This window comes from Hemitrygon akajei, chromosome 10 (genome assembly GCF_048418815.1).
Source record: "Hemitrygon akajei chromosome 10, sHemAka1.3, whole genome shotgun sequence".
NCBI lineage: Eukaryota > Metazoa > Chordata > Chondrichthyes > Myliobatiformes > Dasyatidae > Hemitrygon > Hemitrygon akajei.
In genome coordinates this window covers 39447888-39472836 of record NC_133133.1, presented here as the reverse complement: position 1 = coordinate 39472836, position 24949 = coordinate 39447888, and the positions used below count along the sequence as shown (strand labels likewise).

At 41.2% G+C, this 24949-nt stretch overlaps 1 long non-coding RNA gene across 2 annotated transcripts; it reads right to left on the bottom strand.

Annotated features, from left to right (window-relative positions):
• Positions 1 to 768: 768 nt before the first annotated feature.
• On the bottom strand, positions 769 to 3651 carry LOC140734297 (uncharacterized). Of its 2 annotated transcripts, none has more exons than XR_012100509.1 (2): positions 3579 to 3651; positions 769 to 1822 (listed from the first exon to the last, which is right to left on the bottom strand). It is a non-coding gene; the product is annotated as an uncharacterized lncRNA (long non-coding RNA). The 2 variants fall into 2 exon arrangements; XR_012100508.1 differs by having other exon boundaries at positions 3548 to 3614.
• Positions 3652 to 24949: the final 21298 nt, after the last annotated feature.

Sequence of the window (24949 nt, the reverse complement as noted above, 5' to 3'; positions counted from 1 at the left end):
CTTAAAGACAGAACCATCAATTAAAGCAACATAGGGGAGTTCATATGATCACTTAGCTGAACACAAACAACTAAAACCTGTCTCTTCTCTTAGGTATTACCTATACCAACCAGGATTTGAGAGGAATTCACTCAAAGTTTCCTGTTCCTGCATGCGCTATCAGCCTTTCCCCAGTGGTAGCATTTTGTTTACTGTCATAAGGTTGTAGATTCAATCTAGAGATTTTTGACAGAATTACTTAGTCAAGTCTTGTGGGAGGGCAGCACTGTCAAATATATTTCTCTTTCAGGTTAAAAGATGATAATGAAATCTCATCTACTATCTCAACTGGATGTAAAAGATTCTTTGGATTACTTGAAGTTACTTTGGATTCTTTGGTGTCTTGTAACCTATGTCCTACAACCAACAGCATTAAAAGCACAGCTTACCTGTTCGTAGGGTTTCCCATTTTCAAACTGATTGCTGCCAGTCTTATAGTCCAATGGAACAATGTAATACCTTTGGTATCACATGGTAGGGGATAAATAATCAAAAATTCCCACTGTTTACTGTTATCCATTGGCTATTGTGGGATTGGGATTGATTATCAGTAAAGAGTAAATTTTGTTTGTAATATTTATTATAATCAAATACGCTCACTATACAGCCTCATGTATGAAATGATGGATAATGACCAAAGTATCAAATAGATGCCAATTGTCAAAGAATCTCACAGCAGTGAGAATCAGTACCTTAACTGGATGAAGATTGTGGAAAAATGATCAGAAGTATTCAATGGAGCTTTATTAACATAATGCATACAATGATTAATGCCACTACATTTCAAACTGTGTTGTGGCCACAAAACCTTGAAGATACTTTCATTTACATTTTTGATTTTACAATGGATTTTTAATATGAAAACTCAGATTAATGCCGGTTTACAAGTCTTCCTCATTTCCTGGCTCATTCTCAATAGCAGCGTGAATAGCAAGAGATGAATATTTGGTGACATTTATGAAGCATTTTCTCCCAAAATGGATGAGTCAGGGGACTACCAAGTCCTTCTGTGTCAGTAAATGGAAAGTCACAGTGCCAATGTAGTCAATGTCTGTGCACCAAACGTTTGGAATATGTGTGTTAAACATGCAGACGCGTGGGTGCTGGGCTAATGGCCCAGTTGTGGCTGCATGGCAGCATAGTGGTTAGCACAACACTTTACTGTGCTTGCTGCTTCCTGCAAGGAGTTTGCACGTGCCCCCTGTGACTGCATGGGATTCCTTCGGGCCAAAGACAACAAGTTGGTAGGTAAATTGGTCATTGTAAATTGCCCCATGATTAGGCTAGGATTAAGTTGGGGGATTGCTGGGTGATGAGGCTGGAAGGGCTGGTAGGGCCTATTCTACACTTATGTCAAAAAAAAACTTCTACTTCTTCATTTAGCACTCTTAATGTGTCATTAACATTATCTCCTCATATCATGCATGATACCCTTTGGTTTAATCTTACAATCTTTTGCTAGATTTAAATAGGCAACTCTATACAACTGTTATCTAATTATCACAGAACGTTCGTTTCATGCTAGAATTATGCACGTGTACACATTTATACGTACAGTATGCATGCAGGTAACAGAGCCTTGTTAGTTGTGTGCTTGCATCTCCAAGCCTTGCTCAGCCCTGGAGAAGCTTCAGTTGCCTTTCAGCTTTGCCCTTGGGGTATTTGACAAACTGACACTGCTTTGAATCGAGTGTCTGAATTCAGCTTGTCAAATACACTCAGAGCAGAAGCTGTGATCATTCCGATGGAAGCTACTGCGAAGTCGCCTTCGGTTTCTCTGCACCTGAAATGAACAGACAAAATCTGTAAAATAGAGCTTTGATGATCATTGTGTGCAAACTGAGTACAGAGAACATCACTGGGTTCTGACCGCCAAGAATTCCAAGTATTCCCGCGGTTTTTATTACGCACAATGGAACTGATTTAATCATTTTCTGTTCTTTTTCAAATATTTTATACGTTAACAATGATAATTATGAGTAAGTTCTGAATAATGATTGTTCAATTACATTTCATGTGCTGAATACAGCCCTGGATTAATTGTAGAGAAGCTATTGAAATCCATTGGCAAGATGAATGTAGAAGCATTCTGAGAAAAATATGGAATCATATGAGAAGATATATGTGAAACATGGATAATAATATATAACATAAAATCAAGAAATTATACTCTTTCTATATAATAAATATAAATTTACTCCATATCACCTTGTATTGTGCTTCAAAAGATGAGTGCAATTATTACTGTAATGTTCCCAAGGTATTACATTAATATTTTCAGAAATTACCTGAAGAACTGAAATTAATTTGTTCTCAATATCGTTCCAGTCTTATCCTGAAAACACCATCCTTACCATGATGGTGATCGATATTAGCTGTTTGATCTGATGGGTGCTCTTTGAACTGAAACATCATCTCTGTTTCTCTTTCCACAACTGTTCCCTGATGTCCTGAGTGTTTTCAGGCATGTCTGTTTTTGAGCAATCATCCAAGTTGTAGCCTTGATAGTGAGAACTACCAGGCTATTGAAATGTGGTGGGCTGGATCCTGCCCTTAATAATAATTATCCTCTATCCAGCAGTGAAAGTAATTAGGATTGCAAATCTTGGACAATATCCCCACTTCTCAGCATGTGCTGCTGAGATCAATAATGCACGGTTGAGCCTAAATCGATAGGGGCTTATTCTGCAATAGACACTGGGGAATTTTTGTATTGGTCTAGCAGGAGAGCATGTGTCTTCTCACTGAACCTACAATTGAAATAAAATTGTAGAGTATTTTAAACTTAACACCTCAATATTTATATGAGATTTGAATTAATGGCCGGTTATTTCTCTTCCAAAACGGAAGGAAATGTCAGCTAGAATGGAGGAATGGCCAAGCATTCTTTAGCTGTTACAGAAACTTCAGAGATCCTGCTTACAATAATTTGAAGGAACTTTCACAGCTTCTGTATCAGTCTCACTATTAATGAATTCTATTGCTTCCAAAAGACATTAGATATGATGCTATTTTGTATTTATATTCCCTTTGGATTAAAGTATAATATTGTATGTAAAACATTTAAAATCTTGTAAATTTTGTCTTATCATTGCCATGGTTAAGCCAAAGCAATATTTAGCATGCATTAGCCTTGGGTGATTTTCCACTCATTGTCAGGCTGTTCAGTGTTAATTTTATAGATTGAAAAAAATCTCCGGATGGTTTCTATACATTGTTTCTCGCTATTTGTGGATGTGATGTAATAAATGCATGTTTCTATGTTAACTGAACCATAAAATTCATTTACAGAATTAGTTTTAAGGTCATTGCGTTTTGTTATAGAGCATTACGCTGTGCCCAGGCTACATTAGAATTTTCCAGGATACTGTACTAATATCTTTCACCCACAAAGCATTAACTTTAGAGAAGTGACATTTAAAAAAAAGTTAAGTTTTAAAACTATTGATTAATAATTATACTTCCATCAATGATTTAAAAAAAATTGAAATAATGATTAAATTTGTACCTCCTCGACTGTGGCCAACAGTCAAACCTACCAGAAGGCAGCACCTACTTCATCATTCGTGCTCAGCGAGTCGATGATGAAGCCAAGTAGACAACTGACTAGTAATGGGACAAACATTTTTCAATTTCTCCAATTTGATTGGCTCTCTGAAATACTGGAGGCTGGTCATAAATCCTCTGCAGGAAACTCAGAATGAGGAAGATAATTTTGAGGTTTTGCTTCAGGAAATATCTGTATGAGAAGTGACAAGATGGCAAGGCCTATTGTGAAACTTACAGCTGAAAATTTAATGTTAAAATTTGTGCTATCTTCTTGGTGGTGGGGGGGGGGCGTTAAAATTGTCTTCATAACTCAGTGTAAAAACTTCTCTCATCTTAAAATTAAATACCAAAAGAGGAATTTTATGCTTCTTGTGTGTTTCCAAAATAAGCAAGCAAATAACTCTAAAAGCTGTTGTGTGTTTGAGTATTGTTTTTCTTCCTTTGGTTGCATCTACAAGATAATTTTGGCCATTTTCAAATCCCATTTCCTAAACTTGCACACAGTCTTTTTTCAAATATCATATGAAAGGCAATAGAACTTGCTCAAATTGCCCACGCACTTGTCACAAGCATAGCAAGTGTCTGTCAGCAGGCACTCAGCTGTAGAGAATATCAGAGCCAAACACAACTGTGGTGCAGATCCAACAACATAACAATAATGATTGGCTTATTTTCCTTGCGCTGCCCCAATGGAGCATGTCAATGCAATTCTATCTGAGATCAATTTATTTAACACAGGCCAAAGTAATCTGACTGCCATCTGGTCCCTTAAGATAGCAAGCTTTGTGAAACCATTTTTTTTCTCTGATGACTAAAACTAAAGCTGATGAGCTCCTCACACCTACTCAGTAATCAGATGGAGAGCTGCTTGTTGTTCAGCTAGCATGGAGGTGAATATGAATGTTCACTGGCTGGAAGTATGCTGACAGAAACTCGAATTAGTTTGAGGCAAAGATAAATAGTTTGAAGATCCTCCTTTGGTGTACTGCTTCAGCTTTTTGCTGCCAGTTATGAATGTACAGAGAGCCCACACAAATTCTGCCAGTTTGCATCTATAAATTACAATCAGACCCTACAATCTAAACCTTTGATTGGATGTTTCACCAGATTCCTGCATTATTTTAAGTGGGTGGACTGCATACCATTAAAAGGCCCTCATCCCATTACAACTCTCCTCAAGTAATTCCTTTGAGCCTTAGGTTCTCGAGTGGCTTTCCTTTAATTGAGCAGTCTTCCTGAAGATGGCAGCCAGACAACCGGGGGTGATGTAAATTTAAAAATTTACTCAGAATATCTTCAGAGGTTGAAATTTTGGTCAGAGCAGAGGGAACTTGATTCTGTATTTCTCCAAACAGTCAGTTACCGGGATGGCCCTGGGTTCCTGTAATACAGAGTGTTCTGTTCCATAGAATATATGTCCTTATCCTAATTACTAATATCAGAGAGGAGATATAGGAGCCCGAAGACCCACTCTCAACATTTTAGGAACACCTTCTACCAACTGCCATCAGATTTCTGTATGGTCCAGGAACCCATGAACACGACCTCACTACTTTTTGTAGCTTATAGTAATTTAATATCTTGCAATATATTGCTGCACGAAACAACAAATTTCATGGTATATGTCAGTAACAATAAACCCGACTCTGATACAGTGCACTTGTAATCTTAAAAGATCTATGTCATTATAACTTCTTTCTCTAAGTGCTGCACACTATGGGGGTGGATTTGGGCAGTGAGTAGATTAAAGACTGTTTCTATGTACTCTGTAAAAGAACTGAAATACTCCTCCACTTTCATAACACTTCTAAGGGATTCCAAAAGCTTGTTCGAAAAAGGACTAAATAGGCAGGACTTATCCCACTACCCCATTCCTTCTACCTCTGCTTCAAATGTTTAACACAGCTACAGAGGAGGAAGTTATTGTGTATGCTTATGTAATAACCTCTTCAGTACTTTGAGAGCTGAATAAGCATATTTGATGGTGCATTGACGAAGCAGCATTTAAAAAGGGCTTGCCAAGCATTTAAGGGAGGGGGAACAGAGGGAAATACTTATATCTTTAGCTAAAGAATGATGAATGGAACATAAATAACTGTGTGGATTGGTTGGGCCAAATTGGCTTCCAAATGATACACTCAGTGGTTACTTCATTGGGTACCTAATAATGCGGCCACTAAGTGTAAGTTCATGGTCTTCTGCTGTTGTAGTCCATCCACTTCAAGATTCGATGTGTTCTGCTCAGAGATGCTTTTCTGCACACCACTGTTGGAACATGTGGTTATTTGAGTTACTGTCACCTTCCTGTCCGCTTCATGCAGTCTGACCTCTCTCTGAGGTCTCCTCTGATCTCTCTCATTAACAAGGCATTTTTGCCCACAGAGCTCCTACTGACTGGATGGGTTTTTTTTGTTTGCTTTTCTACCCATTCTTGGGGACCTCTGGAGAGTTTTGTCTGTGCAAAACCTAAGAGATCAGTAGTTCCTGAGATACTCAAACCAACCCATCTGGCACCACCAATCATTCCACAGTCAAAGTCACTTAGACCACATTTTGTCCCCTTTCTGATGCTTGGCCTGAACAACAATTAAACCTCTTGGCCATGTCTACATGCTTTTCAGCCCTGGGAAAAAGCCTTTGACTATCCACACGATCAATGCCTCTCATTATCTTGTACACCTCTGTCAGGTCACCTCTCATCCTCCATTGCTCTAAGGAGAAAAGGCTGAGTTCACTCAACCTATTCTCATAAGACATGCTCTCCAATCCAGGCAACATCCTTGTAAATCTCCTCTGTACCCTTTCTATGGCTTCCACATCCTTCCTGTAGTGAGGCGACCAGAACTGAGCACAGCACTTCAAGTGGGGTCTGACCAGGGTCCTATATAGCTGCAACATTACCTCTCGGCTCCTAAACTCAATTCCATGATTGATGAAGACCAATACACTGTACGCCTTCTTAACCACAGAGTCAACCTGCACAGCTGCTTTGAGCGTCCTATGGACTCGGACCCCAGGATCCCTCTGAACCTCCACACTGCCAAGAGTCTTACCATTAATACTATATTCTGCCATCATACTTGATCAATCAAAATGAACCACTTCACACTTATCTGGTTTGAACTCCATCTGCCACTTCTTAGCCCAGTTTTGCATCCTATCGGTGTCCCGCTGTAACCTCTGACAGCCCTCCACACTATCCACAACACCCCCAACCTTTGTGTCATCACGTGATTTGTTGCTACCAATTGATTGGTTGATCAGTTATCTGCCATTTAGGAGGTATACAGCTGTACCTAATGAAGTGGCCACTGTGCGTATATTCAAAGTGATTACCATGCTACTGTTATTGCATCCCAGACAAGTAGATCATAATAAAAATATCTTTATTTTAAAGAGGAGGGTCAGAAAAAGGGAAGAAGGTAACGTGAGGCCTAGACACCTCTAGAACCATTGCCTTCCTTCTTATAGATATCTTTCACATGGATCTATAGACATAGAGGCCTCACTGATGCACCTCTACAACACTGGAGGTATGCAGAAGGAAATAGGATTATCCAGGTGACCTTGTACCGACTGACGGAATGACTGATAAAAGTAGAGATTCTCAGGCAAGATCTTCACACAATATTCCATTTTTAAGATTTCTAACATAGTCCTTCAATGGACAGAAGATGATAATTTCTTAATCGTTATCCAGTTTCCAGATTTTGAAAGGGGCCACTACTTGTTACTCTCCCTCTCGGCAAGTATTTTTGCTGGTGAGATGAATGCCAACAGTTCCTGAGGCTGTGAGTGAATGTATTCACGGTTGCTTTGGAGCAAAGGCAACAGTTTGAGTATAAATTGGAAATATTCAAGGAATGAATGAAAGGAAACTCGAGTCTGAAAATAATGTGCTCTAGAGAGCCAAGGCCAGGCAATTACCGACAGGTGAACGTGCAACACAACACACAACAATGCAATCTTACTGTCAAAGTACATGAATTTTACCACACGTAACCTTGAGATTCATTTTCTTGCAGGCACTTCCAGGTAAAAAAAAAGAAATGCGATAAATTTTTGAGAAACTTGATATAAAGAGACAAAGACAGATTAACAACCAAATCCACAGGGTCAACGCAGGCAGAGCAGCTGGGCCAGACGGCATACGTCTGTGGGTCCTCAGGGACTGCGCTGACCAGCTGCCAGAGGCTTTTCCTGAAATCTATAACCTCCCTCTGCCCCTTCACGCTTCAAAACATCAACCATCACACCAATCCCAAAGCAGTCAGCGGTAACATGCCTCAATGACTACAGATCAGGTGTACTCACCCCCATAGCCGCTAAATGCCTGGAGAGACCACATTAAGAACACCATCCTTGCTACTCTAACCAACACTAGTTTGCCTGTGAGGCAAACAGATCAACCGAGGATACCATCTCCATCGCTCTCCGCATCATGTTGGAACACCTGGAGCTTAAGGACACTGACAACAGAATGCTTTTTATTGAATACAGTCTGCCTTCAACACCATACTCCCCAACAAGCTGATCATTTAACTACACAATCTGGGACTCAATATATCATTTTGCAGCTGGATTTTGGACTTCCATACCAATCACACCCAGACAGTCAGACTAGGCAAGTATGCATCAATCTCCCTGACCTTGGACTCTGACGCACCCCAGGGATGGGTACTGAGCCCACTCCTTTCACTCATTACTGTACCCCTGCCTATGCCACCAATTCCATCATCAAATTTGCAGACAATAACACAGAGATTGGTTTAATTACAAACAACAACGAAACCACATACAGAGAGGAGGTGCTAAAACCGTCTGAGTGGGGCAATAAACCATAACCTTTTACCCAACATCGAAAAACCCCAAAAAATGATTATTGATTTCAGGAAATCAAAAAAGGCGTGGTCAGCCACCACTACTCAAACGGTGAAGCAGTGCAAAGGATCTCCAGCTCTAAGGTCCTGGGAGTGAATGTCACAAAGGAGCTCTCTTGGACCACCAACACCTCCTTGGTATAGGGAAGGCCCATCAGGGCCTATACTAACTTAGGAGTTTAAAGAGAGCAAATCTGTCCCAAAAGCTGTTGGTAAGCCTTTATCAATGTGTAACTGAGAACATTCTGACCTGCGGCATGACAGTATGGTACAACAAGATTGACCAAAGAGCACCTCAGAAATGATCAGGACTGCACAGAACGCCATTGAGGCACAACTGCCAGATATGGAAACCACTTTCAACTCATAATGTCTACTATGGGCTCGTAGAATCATGCTGGACTCATCCCACCCCAGTAATCACCTGTTCAATCTCCTACCATCCTGCAGGAGATACAGAATCATCTCTGCATGGACATCCAGACGGAAAAACACCTTTTCTCCCAGGGCCGTGCAACTGAACAACGGCCCATTTCAGAGTTGTTTGTTTTTAATTCAGTTTTTACTTAGGTGTCACTCTAAATAACTCAGACTTTATTTTAAATTTAGTCATTGTGTTTTCAGTAATTGAACTGCCAGTGTGAGGTTTTGCACTGAACGCAGCAATACTGCAATCTTGTCCTCAGGAATGACAATAAAGCACTAACTAACTAGTGTGCAAAAGAAGACAAACTAGAGCCATAGAGTCATTGAACACCACAGCAAAGAAACAAGCCTTTCAGCCCATCTAGTCATTGCCATCCAGGTACCTGTCCAAATTTCTCTTAAATGTTGAAATCGAGCCCACATCCACCACTTCTGCTGGCAGCTCGTACACACTGTCACCACCCTCTGAGTGAAAGAAGTTCCCTCTCACGTTCCCCTTCAGCAGTTTAACTTTCACCCTTAACCCATGACCTCTAGTTCTAGTCTCACCCAACCTCAGTGGAAAAACCCTATTTGAATTTACTCCTCATAATGTTGTATTTATCTATCAAATCTCCCCTCATTCTCCTACACACTAGGGAATAAAGTCCTAACATATCCAAGCTTTCCGATAACTCAGGCCCTCAATTCATGGCAATGACTTTGTAAATTTTCTCTGCACTCTTTCAATCTTATTGTCACTTATCCAGTGGGCAGATGACCAAAGCTGCACACAATATTCCAATTTAGGCCTCATCCACATCTTTTACTCCTTCAACATGACATCCCAAATCCTGTACGCAATACTTTGATTTATGTTCTAAAAGCTTTATTTATGACATTATCTCATGACTATTTCCCACTTTTCAGCCCATTTTTCCAGCTGGTCCAGATCTGCTGCAAGTTTTGATAATCCCCAATCTTGGTGTGATCAGCAAATTTGCTGATCCAGTTTACTACAAAATCATCCAACAAAGCAAAAAGACCCAATTAAGTAAAGAAGGTTACCTTGATAATTTTGCATGTTGAGAAGACTCATAATGCTAATTAAATGCACAGTATCGGTCTTACCATTGGTGCCACAAGGTACAGTTCGATGTTACTGGTTTATGTTATAGATTCATACAGCATTGAAGCAAGCCCTTCATCACACAGATCTGCACTGATCGTAGGCAGCCATTCACAATAATCCTACACTAATCCCCTTTCATTCCCCCCAAAGGAGTTAACTTCGTGAGCCACATTTTAGTTTCTGGCTTTGGATCTGCATGGGAGAATATTCTTCACTAGATTGTTGCCATATTTTGTGTTATCTGCTGCAGTCAGCTAATAAAACAGACAAGAAATTAAACTCAGAAGCTTGTATAGTTTACTGGATAAGTCTTTGAATTTTAGGCTGTTATGGACCCACCCAGTGTCAGGAAGATCAGACATGAAATAATACAGACCAGATCAGAGAAACATAACTATGTATATAACTCTAGAAACATAGTTCTAATAATTGTATTCATATTTCTATATTTTTACTTATATGTACACTACATTTATGATAAATTATTTTCTTTGGAAAATGTCTTAGAAATGAACTTGAACTATGAGAGTTAACGATGCATTAGAAAAAGGGTTATTTCAACACTCTGCCGTGGGTTGCAAAGTCATAGTCAAGGGGAAGTAACAGCAGGAATCTAACCACTACCGAGCACTTCTTGCATGTTGATACACGATGTTGCTCAAGATCAGCCGTTAATGTTTGTCCATTCTGTACATGCAAGATAGAGCATATCTCTACCATGGATTTATAGACTTAACATTATTTAGTCACCACTGAGCACAAAATTAAATTATTCAAATCTGAAGAAAACCTACTTAAAACATGACTAATCATGGTAATTAAATTCAATTTCATTTTTGGATCTTTACTTCTTTTTTTTGCTATCATTTTCTACAATAAGCCTGCTTTGAGAAAAAGGACAACCCAAATAATTTGCCTGTGATGTCTGACTGAAGCTCTACCTATGAAGCTCTAGGCATTTGTGTACTCAGTATTCCATTTCTTGAATTAAAAGCTCAAAGTACATTAATTATCAAATACGTATGCTATATACAACCTTTACAATTGTCTCCTTACAGGCAGCCAAAAGCATATCATGCAGAGGAAACAAATCACATAAACAACAAAAGTAAGCAAATAATGTTCAGCAGTGAAGTTCACGAAAGTGAGTTCGCAGCCACGTAAGCCGGTCACAGCCGATCCAAAGCTCAAAGTTCAAAGTTCAAAGATCCAGGAGCCAGTTTGTTGTGGGTCACAGCTCAGTGCAATGTAGAGATCGAAAATCCTTGTGAGCAGCAGGCTGAACACCAGCCCATCCCTCTCCTCTGGTCCCAACACCCTGACCTTTTGGATCTGGCCTTGCACTTAAATCGGCCAGATGGTTCCTCGCTCTCGGACCTGGGCTCCGCTGCTGCACTACGCTCTCGGGCCTGGGGTCTGCAGCCTTGATTTGGCCCACACCCAACCTTTCCAATCTAGCCTGGCGCTTAAACAGGTCAAACATCAGCTTGTTCCTTGCCCTCAGGCCCAGGCCCCAGCCCCTCAACTCGCCTCAGCTCCACCGCTTCGAATCACCTCCAAGTCCAAACATTGGCTCCTTCCCTGCCCTTGGGTTTGGGCCCTGCCACCCCAAAACAGCCTGTACACGGCACGCGGCAACTGAACTGCACAGAGACCTAAGTTCACACTGCAAAAACGCCAAGTCGCACAGGCGGTTCAAAGGTCAACTTTGAAAGGGAAGTCACAGGCCTTTGATTGGGGTGGTGGTTTTCCAGAAAAAGTGTGAATAATAAAGTAATTGATAGTTTTGTTTGTGAGAATTAGGTACTTTACAGTCAGCAGCAAATAGCTCCATTTTGCCTAATAAGAAAAAAATGGTCCACTAGTGGAACATTTGAAGATTCAAGGTCTGTTAAATGATATTTTTTAGACAGGATAATTCACCTCCAATAGAGATGATTACCTACATGACACCATCCAGTACTGAGACTCAGTTTTGCTACGACTTCTCGACACCACACACAGTTAAACGATGCTTTGATTTCAAAGGCAGCCACCTCAGCAGTTGATCTGTTTTGTCCACATTTGCCCATGCATTACTGATTAGCTTACTAGTTAAGAAATGCCAACCGTAGTGCTCTTGGGCAATTTGCTGTTGATTGGGGGTAGATGAGTTCACAATTTGCTGGGCAGTAGTAGCCACTTTGGTTTTTATGCGACCAAATAATGTTAATTATTTTGCACTTTGTTGGCTTGATACCAGTGTCGTATCAGTAATGATATAGCTTGACTATAAATAAGTTTAGTTTTTGAGCACTGCAGCTGGGATGCTGTCAGAACTGTTATAGCAGCCAGCGTATGTAACTATGTATTGAGATAATATGAAGTAAATTGAATTGGGCTACCCTATTGATGGAATCTCAGGAGGATGTCCAAATCATTCTTTCTGCATCACTGGCTAAGATATTTGTAAATGTTCCAAATGTGCCTTTTGAACTCAGAAACTGGGCCCTGCCAACACTGAGGATGAGGGTGTTAATGGAGACTCCTCCTACTGCTGCAGTAAGCTAAATTAGTGTATTCAGCTGTTTAATTGTCTAACACAATTCAGAATTAACCTATTACACTGGTTATGTGACCATTTAACCTTGTCCACAAAACATGTTTTCACTTCGCCAGGCTGGTATCCATTTTAATTTATCCCAGGGGTTATTTCTGATATGCTTGTTGCATCGTATGAGGGCTGCTCCCCTGCTTCAATGATTAATAAAATGTAGGGTAAGGGAAATTCTGGATACTAAGGTCGCGGATTTGCATTGGAATGTATTTCTGTTATACTGATGGTTATTGGTGACTTTTTGGTTGCCAGTTTTCACTCGTGAGACCAATTCTGAAGCCTTTAGATTTAGCATTATGGCAGTAGTGACACACAAGATGATGGAGGTTGTCTCTGGCTTGGCCTTCACAAAGACCACATGCTGCTCATTTCTGTTTGGTCAGTACTGGAGTGCAGCTAGACGGGTGTGCACATATCAATTAGGCCTATCTCTCCCCTTTTTCTGATTTTAACTGCTGTAAATCTAACTAGTCAGTTGTATGAATTTAGTGGTTACCCAATTTAATGCTTTTGAGCCAGTCTTGATGATGAAAATTGAAGCCTCTGATCCTGAGTAACTTTGGTGCCTTGCAGGCCTTGGGTGATTAAAAAAAAAACATATTTGCTACGAAATTGAACTTATTATGTTTGTTCTTTAACAAAGACAAACTTGCGTAGGTAAAAATGCTAGAACTATTTTATTTACATATTTACAGAATGGCTTCAACTTGACCGTAGTTTACTCAGGACTTTCAGCCCACCAAGAGCATGTGAGCATCCTGTTTACCAACGTCACCTCCTGTGGTGAACTACATATACCTGTCTGGGCACGCCCCTCTGCTGACTGCTCCTGTGGCTCCTCCCACAGACCCCTGTATAAAGGCGGTTGGAGGCACTGCTCCCTCCTCAGTCTCCAGGATGTTGTGTGGTCGTTTCTTGCAGCTAATAAAAGCCTGTTGTTTGCCTCCCATCTCCGAGAGTTATTGATGGTGCATCACCTCCAGTTCCAGGTGAACCACCCACATTGCACACTGGGAACTGAAGCTCTTTCTTATGCGCACCCATAAGAACACATCTTCTCCCTTTAAAGAAAACAAACACAATAATATGTCCTCATAAATCTACAAGACACAATAATGCTTTCCAACAAAGATACTTAACTTCAATTGTAATAAGCAAATACAGTCTTTTATTTGCTCATTCATACTCAATCCATCTCTGTGGTGGCTTAATGCTCCCTTTTGGACTGCTATTTGTTTCCACAGTTGTCTTGCTTTCCTTTGCTGCATTAGTACCAGTGTTCTTTGGAGAACTCTGATCTATATTTTCATTTCTTTCACACCCTTCTGCCAAGATCCCATCTGTTCGTCTCTACTCTTGTTCTTGCTGTGTGACCATAATTCACTCCACATGCCTCAAAATGGAGCCATCGACTACGTCCATGTGATCAGTGAGTCTTTGCACAGGTTCCAGCTGAGTCTGTCTATATGCACAAGAGTTCCTTCTGTTGGCTGCGTATAATAGATAAAATCTCTGCCCTCTGCCTGTTGCTTTGTGTTGAACTGTTGCTGTTGTTCTGACCTTTTGGTCTGTGTGATCTCCCCATCTTCCTTTTTATTTATCCTCTTCAACTTCGGAGAGAATCATGGAGATATTTTTAATTCCTGGTCTTTAACTGGAGGTCGATGAGAGACAGAAAGTATACTGTAGTAGCTACGACTGATGTAATTTGTTAATAACATTCATGTTAATATGTTAGATGTTAAGACAAATCTAAAATTAACCTTCCTTTTAGTGAGATTCTTAACTTCTGTGAAATCAGTAATAATCTTTATGCTAGCCACAAAGCCTGCAGTTCAGAGCTGTGAATGTGTGTTTGGAGAGGTCCCAAAACATAACAAAGTGTTACAGTACATGAGTCAAGAGAATAAGCTGTTATTTGTATTTCATTTTATCACCATTTTATTCTTCCCCTTGTAGAGAGTGTTGTGAGAGAAGAACAGAAGGTAACAATAGTGGAACTCTCTCACTGGGCTCATATGCCAATTCTCGCTTGTTAGCTAATTCTGCAGGTGACTCAGCGGTGAGAAGGCCAGCTTTCACAAGGAAAATATGTCCAGGGTCGGTATGGTTTGGGGTCAACCAGCCCGTAAGGATGGGATGTTCCAATTAAGGAATGTTGATTGTTGCAACTGCTGTGTAAATGCTGCCCACACACAATTATTGGTCGCCAAGAAATGACAGATCGTACAGCAGTATAAAAGTATATTTACCAATTTGCAACTTCATTGGACAATTAATATGAGAAGAAAGATAAAACTGAAAGGGTCGGTCACAGTCAACCAGTCTAAATGTGCATAAAAATGTTGGAGTTGTTTCTGTAGTAGCTGGGTGTATCACTTTACTCATGGTGCCAAATTCCCATGACCAAATTTCCTTCTTGGATTCCTTTGTCTTCAAAAGCACTCTTTGCATTAGGGTCTCCCCTTCAGATGGGATCCTCCAAGCCTCTTTCCCGGTGCTCCTCTCTCTGCACCTCCCGTCAAAAAGACCCCAATCCAGACTACTGTCCTTCAGAAATCTCACCCCACTGGGCAGAAAGTTGCAGCACATACCCAGACATTCTGTCTGACTGACACAACATTCATAAGTTGGGCAACATGGCTCCTCATTTTAGTCAAAGCCAAAGCACTTTTACTAACAGGACACTCCGTTTTTGCATAAATGGCTAATATAAAAATACCTCACAGCATACCCAGGTCATTACAGAAGTGAAGAAGACAAGACCTCCAGATTCTAGCCTTCACTCGCCAGCGGCCATTGTCTAGTTTGTAGGAAACAAATGAGTGCTGAGTTATAGGCAGGCTCAGAGCTTGGAGATTTACAAAAGCTCGGCATAGGCAAGAACAAAATGGAGTAGTGGTGTTTGTAGTCAGATCCTCATTCAGGATGTGTTCCATTTAAAATCAACCAACAGTAAAAATATTAGGTGGTTGAGCTATAAAGATAGTCTTTTCTTAATGTGTGAAGGCTACAAAACAAAGCTTCACAACTCAGCATTCTACACGGAACCAAATCACTTGTCTGAACTGTGAGTTGAAGGAAATGCTGAGGGATAGGCAGCATGGTCTTCACACTGGCCCAGGAAAATAGGAGAGCAATCACACCACACAATGGCAAGTGTTCGCTTAAATCTAATGGTTTGCCTTCTTTCTCTGAACCCCGTGGGTCTGACTGGCCACGAGACAAACAAATCCAGGGGGAATAACTGCCATGGTTCCTCCAAGCCTGGATTGAACCCCAAGAAGCAGTGGGATTAGAAAGGGGACTGGGAGACTGTGAACGGTAGAGGGAGAGAGGAAGTTTGTGTGAGAGTGGGAGAGAGAGGGAGTGTGTGTGTGAGAGAGGAGATTAAGAGGGAGAGGGAGACAGTGGTAGAGGGAGAGAGGAAGACTGTGTGAGAGAGGGAGTGAGAGAGAGGGAGTGTGTGTGTGTGTGTGTGAGGAGACTGAGAGGGAGACAGAGAGGGAGAGGGAAACTGAGAGAGGGAGAAGGAGACTGTGAGAGAGAGGGAAAGGGAGACTGAGAGAGAGAGTGAAACTGTGTGAGAGAGGGAAAGGGAGACTGTGAACGGCAGAGGGAGAGAGGAAGTCTGTGTGTGAGAGAGAGAGAGTGTGTGTGTGTGTGTGTGTGTGTGTGGAGACTGAGAGGGAGAGGGAGACTGTGAGAGAGAGGGAGACTGTGAGAGGAAGAGAGGGAGACTGTGAGAGAGAGGGAGACTGTGAGAGGGAGAGGGAAACTGTGAGTGAGAGAGAGGGAGACTGAGAGAGAGAAAGGGAAACTGAGAGAGAGAGAGAGGGAGACTGTGAGCAGTAGAGGGAGAGAGGAAGTCTGTGTGTGTATGTGTGTGTGTGTGTGTGTGTGTGTGTGTGTGTGTATGTGTGGAGACTGAGAGGGAGAGGGAGACAGAGAGAGAGAGAGAAAGAGAGAGAGAGAGAGAGAGAGAGAGAGGGAAACTGAGAGAGGGAGAGGGAGACTGTGAGAGAGGGAAAGGGAGACTGTGAATGAGAGAGAGGGAGACTGTGAACAGTAGAGGGAGAGAGGAAGTCTGTGTGAGAGAGAGAGTGTGTGTGTGTGTGTAGAGACTGAGAGGGAGAGGGAGACTGTGAGAGAGGGGGAGACTGTGAGAGGGAGAAGGAGACTGTGAGAGAGAGGGAGACTGTGAGAGGGAGAGGGAAACTGTGAGAGAGAGAGGGAGACTGTGAGAGAGAGAAAGAGGGAAACAGAGAGAGAGAGGGAGACTGTGAGCAGTAGAGGGAGACTGTGAGCAGTAGAGGGAGAGAGGAAGTGTGTGTGTGTGTGTAGAGACTGAGAGGGAGAGGGAGACTGTGAAGGAGAGGGAGGGAGAGGGAAACTGAGTGAGAGAGAGGGAGACTGAGAGAGAGAAAGAGGGAAACTGAGTGAGAGAGAGGGAGACTGAGAGAGAGTGAGACTGTGAGAGGGAGAGAGGGAGACTGTGAATGAGAGAGAGGGAGAGAGAGGGAGACTGTGAATGGTAGAGGGAGAGGGAGACTGTGCGAGAGAGGGAGACTGTGAGAGAGAGACTGTGAGCGGTAGAGGGAGAGAGGAAGTCTGTGAGAGAGAGGGAGTGAGAGAGGGAGTGTGTGTGTGTGTGTGTGGAGACTGAGAGGGAGAGGGAGACTGTGAGAGGGAGAGGGAGGGAGAGGGAAACTGAGAGAGGGAAAGGGAGACTGTGAATGAGAGAGAGGGAGAGGGAGACTGTAAGAGTCAGTCACATTGCAATTACTAACTGACCAAAAGTTTGGAGAGGGATTTGAATCATGGTTTTCTGCCTCTGTTCGTTTGCTTTTCTGCTGAAGATTTTGGTTTAAAGTTAAACTTAGAAAATTTTGTGAAGGTCAGGTTTGGCTTTTAAGGTGTTAGTTCTGGCTGTTGCAGTTTACTGGAGACAACAAGGGTATGTTACTTTTCCAGAATAGAACAAAGTCATGGTTTCAGCACGACTGCTGTCATAGTATTCCATTGGAGACAGACTTCACTTTGTTGAGGTTACAGCACCAATTTGGAAATTGGGCACAGAAAGTGTTTGATGATCAAGAAGTAGGAAGAGAGAAACAACCAACACCCGAAGTCAGGGGTGGCCGACCCTTTACATTCCATGTGTCAATTTTTTCACGCACGAGTTCAGATGCGATTTCTTTTTCACGCACGAGTTCTATATTAACATATTTTTACAAGAATTGTGGGGGTACAAGAGTTGTTTGGCGCATCTGAACTCGTGTGTGAAAAAAATTGACGCATGGAATGTAAAAGGTCGGCCACCCCTGCCCTAAGTGATTGAAGAGTAACCTATGATGCAGAAGAAAATGAAGGAGACATTTTTGACTCAAGTTCAGCTTTTTTACATATGAAATTTGTTACATTTCCCAATTCCTTTCAAATTGACTTTTTGAATTACTTGCTTCTTTAATTGTTAGCTGGAACTTTAGGGATTGAACTGAAGAATTATTTTTATTTTATTTAGAGATACAATGTGGACCAGACCCTTCTGGCCTTATGAGCAGTATCATCCATCAACCCCCAGTTAAACCCTAGCCCAATCACAGGACAATTTAGAATGACCAATTAGTCTACTAACTGGTACGTCTTTGGACTGTGGGAGGAAACCGGAGCCCCTGGAGAAAACCCATACATTCCACGTGCAAACTTCTTACGGAGGATGCCGGAATTGAACTCCTGACTTCAAAACTCTGTGCTGTAATAGCATCGTGCTAACCGCTACACTACCGTGGCACCCAGAAGTAAAGAAAATGTTTGCATTAATTTGAGTAAATTTGAGAAAAGAGTATTTTCTGAACTCCTTCAACAGGGCAAAGATTTGATTTTACTTATGATTTATTTATTTAGTGACATAGCGTGGAGTAGACCCTTCTAGTCTTTGAGCCACACCACCCCAGCAACCAATGACAAATCCAATTAACACTAAAATTATCACTGGACAATATACAATGCCCAATGAACCTATCCTTTGGACCTTGGAGGGAACCACAGCATGTGCAGACAACCCTCACATTCCACAACGGAACAGATTCTGGAACGCCTTGAACTGTAACAATGCCATGCTAACCGCTACATGAGTTCCTAATCCTGTCAAATCACTAAGTTCTTCCTATCCTTACTATCTCCTTTCTTCTCTCATCTCTTCCTTTACCACTTATATCCATGATGCCCTTGATCATTTTCAATGTTTCCAACTCACTGTTCACCTCCATCTCAAATCAGATGCTCTTAGTGTCGTCTACTAGGAGCAAAATCCAACCAGTTTCCTTCAGTCAAAACACTGATTGAGCTTGTTCTCACATTGTGAAACCTCTCCTTCAACTCCACTCATTTCTTCGAGACCAAGGTGTGTCTGTCGCCACTTGCATGCACCCAGCCTATTATGTTATATACGGACACGAGAAATCGTGCAGACGCTGGAAATCCAAAGCAAAACACACAAAATGCTGGAGGAACTCAGCGGGTCAGGTTGCATCTATGGAAATGAATAAACAGTCGACGTTTCAGGCCAAGGCTCTTCTTCAAGACATTAGTATAGGACACAGTACCAATGTAGTTATTGATATACCAAAAGTAAAGCTGGGGGAGTGGCCTAAAAAGGCTGGTCCACATATATTGTTCTCCATCTATTCCAAGCCTACAACTACGTCAGGTACTCTCTATCTCATTCTGTCTCCAATAAGGACTCTTATCTATTGTCCACTTGCTCCATCTCTGCCATATCTACTCTGATGATGAGAATTTCCACATAGGTCCCTTCTTTCTAAAGCATGGATTTCCCCGCCAGCAGTGTTAACAAAACCCTTGACTGCATCTCATTGCTTTCCTGTGCCTCTGTTTTCACTTTCTCTCCTCTGGGACTGAACAAGGACAAAGTTCCTCTTGCCTTCACGTTTCACGTCATTAGCTTCCACATTCAAAGGATCAATCTCTGTAACTTCTGCTACTTTCAAACATACTCCATTGCTAGAGGTTCCTTTTCTGCCTTGTAACTCCAAAGCATACAACTAATTGCAAGAAAAAAAATGCAAGTCTGAAATGTGAGTATAACTTAGTTTTTGACTTTAATTGAGCCATGTGCCTATCACGTGGCAGTGTCATGATGTATGCAAATCACTTCTTTAACATATAATCCATAACTAATTATTTAAATAAACAAGAATTCTTAGTCAAACAATCCACTTGCAATATTACTCAAACACTACTGAAATATTAAATAGACAACACTCCTCCTTGCTTAGCTATAAACTCCAACTCAATAATAGAGAATGCATCTCAACTATGTACACAGTATAGTACAGATTTTCATCAGTAATGTGCAGCTTTTTTGGAACTGCAGCTTGACTTCTTATCTTTTTCTCTACCCTGTGCAGTCCATTTATTTTTGTCTGCCTGACATGCTCTTTGTATGTGTCCAGCATTGTTGCATTTTTTGCAAGTTTTGCCTTTAACTTTGCATTCATCTCATGTACTCAAGTCCCTGCCACAGTGCCACAATTCATTCAGCCATTCTGTTTAGATGTTTCAATTTTGTTCATGCTCACTTTCATTCCTGACTGCAATTCAGTTTTGTCTCTGTCCACTGTTTCCATTCATACAGCTATTTCAACTGTTCCTTTAAATGTAAGTCGTGCTTCAGTTAGGACCCATTTTGAATGCTTTCTTGTAAAATTCCACAAACTAAACTGACAATAATCTCTTCAATTCAACTACATAAGCTAAAGTGGATTCCCCTTTCTTTTGATGCCGCTTATGGAACCTAAAGCATTCTGCAATCAACAATAGTTTTGGTTATAAATGTTCCTGCATTACTTTCACAATATCAGCAAAGCTCATTTCGGCTGGTTTGGTTGGAGCAGTTAAAGTCCTAAGCAAACTGGTAGCACCATGCATTCAGAAAAACTGGTACTTGTTTCTTATTGGCTATTTCATTTTCATTAAAATACAGCTCAATCTGTTCAGTTTATGTATTCTAGTTATGTTTTGTGTAATCAAACCTGTCAATCTTTCTGATGTAGCCAGCCAGTTTTGTTCTATTCGTTATGATTATTATCAATGATTATTATGATTATTATCTCTGTTTATAAACCAGTGAATTCTTCCGTTTTCTGCCTTTTTTAAAAAACTCGACATTTCGCTTTCTCCACCTTCTGAAAAGACACATGCTGCACTGTGCCATTTTTTTAACTCGAATGCCTCACTACATTTTTTTAAAATCTCGGATGTCTCACTGTGCTTCAACAGCTAGTCACCTTCAGCTCATTTAAGAATTGCTTTATTGACACTGTTATGTTTTTAAACTCCAAAACATACGAGTAATTGAAAGAAAATGATGGGAGTCCAAAATGTGAGACTAACTTTGTTTCTTACTTTAATAGAGGTGCGCACATATCTCATAGTAGCATCACGATATATGCAATTCACTTATTTTTACATAGAACTCTTAATAAATTATTTAAATGAACAAGAATGCTTAATCAAACAATATATTTACAAAATTACTCAAATATTACTGAAATATTAAATATACAACAGTTCCAGTCATCTTTCATACACAGATCAGAAAATTATAAGGCATCCTCTCCATGTCCACTCTCATTAGGCCTTTCAGTATCTGGTAGTTTTCAATGAGATCCCCCTCATCCTTCTGAACTGCATCACTGACAGCTTTCAACACTATTCTCCCACTTTCTTCTCGTAACCTTTCATCCCCCCTCCCCCACCTATCAAGCACATGGTCTCCACAACCCTTTATGGTTATAAATTTCACAGATTCACTACTCTCTGGCTAAAGAAATTCTGCCACACTTCAGTTTTAAAGGGATGCCCCTTTATTCTGAGGCTGTGCCCTTGTATCCTAGACTCTTCTACTAGTCATAGAGTCATAGAAAAGTACTGCACAGAAACAGGCCCTTGAGCCCATCTAGTCCTTGCCCAACCATTTAAACTGCCTACTTCCATCAACCTGCACCAGGACCATAGTCCTCCATACCCCTACCATCCACATACATATCCAAATTTCTTTTAAATTTTGAAATCGAGCTCACATGCCCCACTTGTGACTCTTATGACTCTGAGTGAAGAACTTTCCCCTCTTGTTCCCCTTGGACTTTTCACCTTTCACTCTTAACTCATGCCATCCAGTTGTAGTCCCACTGAATCTCAGTGGAAAAAGGCCTTCTTGCATTTAACTATCTTACCTCTATCAAATCTCCTCTTAATCTTCTATGTTCCAAAGAACGAAGTCCTAACCTATTCAATCTTTCTTTATACCGAGCTCCTCCAGACCCAGCAACATCTTTGTAGGTTTTGGTGTCATCTGCAAATTTGCTGATCCAGTTAACCACATTATCATCTTGATCATTGATATAGATGACAAACGATAAGTGCCCAGCACCGATCCCTCTGGCACTCCACTGTCACAGGACTTCAGTAAGAGCGGCAACCACCTACTACCACTCTCTGGTTTCTCCCACAAAGTCCACCTCCAATCCAATTTACTGCTTCATCCTGAATACTGAGCCACTGAACCTTCTTGACCGGCCTCCATGCGGGACCTTGTCAAATGCCTTGCTAAAGTCCATGTAGACAATGTCTATGGCCTTAGCTTCATCTGTTTCCTGGTAACTTACTCAAAAAACACTATGATTGATTAGACATGACCTACCATGCACAAGGCCATGCTGACTATCTCTAATCAGTCCATATCTATCCAAATACTCATATATCCGGTCCCTTAGAATGCCTTCCAATCACTTTCTCACTACTGATGTCTGGCTCACTGGCTATTATTTCCTGATTTATGTTTAGAGTCTTGCTTAAACAGTGGAACAACACTGGCTGAACGCCAATCCTCTGGTACCTCACTTATTGCTAAGGATGATTTAAATATCCCTGCTAGGGCACTTGCCTCCCAGAGTAGTATCCGAGGGAATGCCTTGTCAAGCCCTGGGGATTTATCCACCCTACTTTGCCTCAAGACAGCAAACACCTCCTCTGTAATCTGTATAGAGTCCATGAAATTGATTCTGCTTTGCCTCACTTCTATAGACTCTGTGTCCATCTCCTGAGTAAAACCAGATGCAAAAACTCATTTAAGATCTCACCCACCTCGTTTGGCTCCACACATGGATTACCATTCTGATCTTCCAGAGAACCAGTTTCGTCCCTTGCAATGGAAGCAGCCTCTCCATGTTCGCTCTAATCAGGCCTTTCAGTGTCTGGTAGGTTTCAATGAGATCCCCTTCATCCTTCTGAACTGTGTCAAATACAAGCCCAGAGATGTCAAATGTTTCTCATATGTGAAGCCTTGCATTCCTGGTATCATTTTTGTGAACCTCCTCTGAACCCTCTCCAGTGTCAACTCACCCTTCCTTGGATACAAGGCCTGAAATTGCTCAAAATATTCCAGCTGCAGTCTGACTAATGCCTTGTGTAGCCTCAGCAATACATCCTTCCTTGTGAACTGATGCTAATATTAGATTTACCTTTTTTACTACTGTTAACCTTAACTGGGATTGCCTTGTCTCTCTGCACCACCGCTTTCTGTATTTTCTCCCCATTTAGAAAATAGTCTAGACCTTTATTCTTTACTCTTCAAAGTACACGAGCCCACATTTTCCTACACTGTATTCCATCTGCCACTCTCCCAACCATTCTGTGTTCTTCTGCCTCTGTTCCTCCATCTATCTTGGTATTGCCTGCAAGCCTGGCCACAACACCATCAGTCTCTTCAACCAGATTGTTAATAAAGAAAGTGATTATTTGCAGTCCCAACAATAACTCCTGCAAAACTCCACTAGCCTCTGGCAGCCACCCTGATGAATCTTTCGTCCCCAGCCTCTGACTTCTGCCATTCAGCCAATCTCTTTGATGGTACAGAAGTCGTTATTCTACACAAATTGAGACAAGATAGCACAACATCACTGATGTGTAAAAGCTTTATTATCATTGAACTAAATTGGTATCTGAAAATGCATCATCAGTCACAAACAGCCACTTCATGATTGTCTCATGAGATGACCTTTTTTCTTCTACGGGTCTGAGGTCGCATGATCAAACTTGACTATATCTTTGTCCTATCCCAGAATCTTGATTACCTTAGCAACAACCAGGAGGTCAGCACTGGTGTTGTGACAATCTGACTCTTGGTGGAGATAAATATATCTCCAGAGGATACTGGTGTTTTTATCTCATGCTTCTGGGATTTCATAGATTTCAGACCCTACTACCAGTAAAGGTATTATCCTCGTCCTTTAGCCTAATGTCACATTGAGCATTTCTCTGTTTTCTCCTGGGACCTGGACAATATTATTTTCTCTCAGGAACACACCCTGCCACCCGTGTAGGCTGTGATCTCTCACACTTGTTATCTCACCAAGATATCTGTCACAACCACAGCCTGCCTTCATTATCACCTCACCATCATTATTTGGAGAACTTCATTCTCTTTTCTGTCGCACTTGACTACTGCCTTGATAGAAACCCTGCATCAATATCCCTGCCTTTTTGACAATGTACTGTCTGTGGGCTTTTTACATTGCTTTTTACAAATCAATTAAACAGAAGAGAGCTATAAGCAAACATAGTGAATAATAGGCAACATGAGTGAATCTGCAGATGCTGGAAATAAATAAAAACACAAAATGCTGGCAGAACTCAGCAGGCCAGACAGCATCTATGGGAGGAGGTAGTGATGACGTTTCGAAGGGTCTCGGCCCTAATGGTCCTTAAAGGTATACTGTATATGCAGCTATTAGACAACAGGATTCTGAATGTCTGTTACATTTCATGCTTTCAATGATCCTGTCACTTCCTAAAATGAAGATACATTTTGGTTTCAGGCAATTGACAGGCAGATGAATTTTAGGGGACCCCGCCCCATTCCCATTTCTCTGATGCAGTCTCGTTGAAAGAAGGACAATCTTTTTCCACTGATGTAATGAGGTGGGTTGCTGGGGGAGGCACATGTAAAAGAATGCCTGACCATCAGCTCAAGGACATGCTGCAGTGCAGAATGGTTTTTAATGATGGGGGTCACCGAGACAAAACTTACCCCATCACTCTGATCAGTGCAGTACCCACAACTAGGATGAAAATCTGAAAGCAAATAGAAAATAGACTTTTTAAAAATTCTAATTGTATTTTTTTTGTATAATTTTGTTTAATTTGTTTTTCTTGTGAATGCTTCATCTATACTTCTATGTGCCTGTGATGCTGCTTCAAGGAGGGTTTTTATTGCATTTGTGTATACATGTACCTGTTTCCGTGGAGAGCTCAGCTTTGACT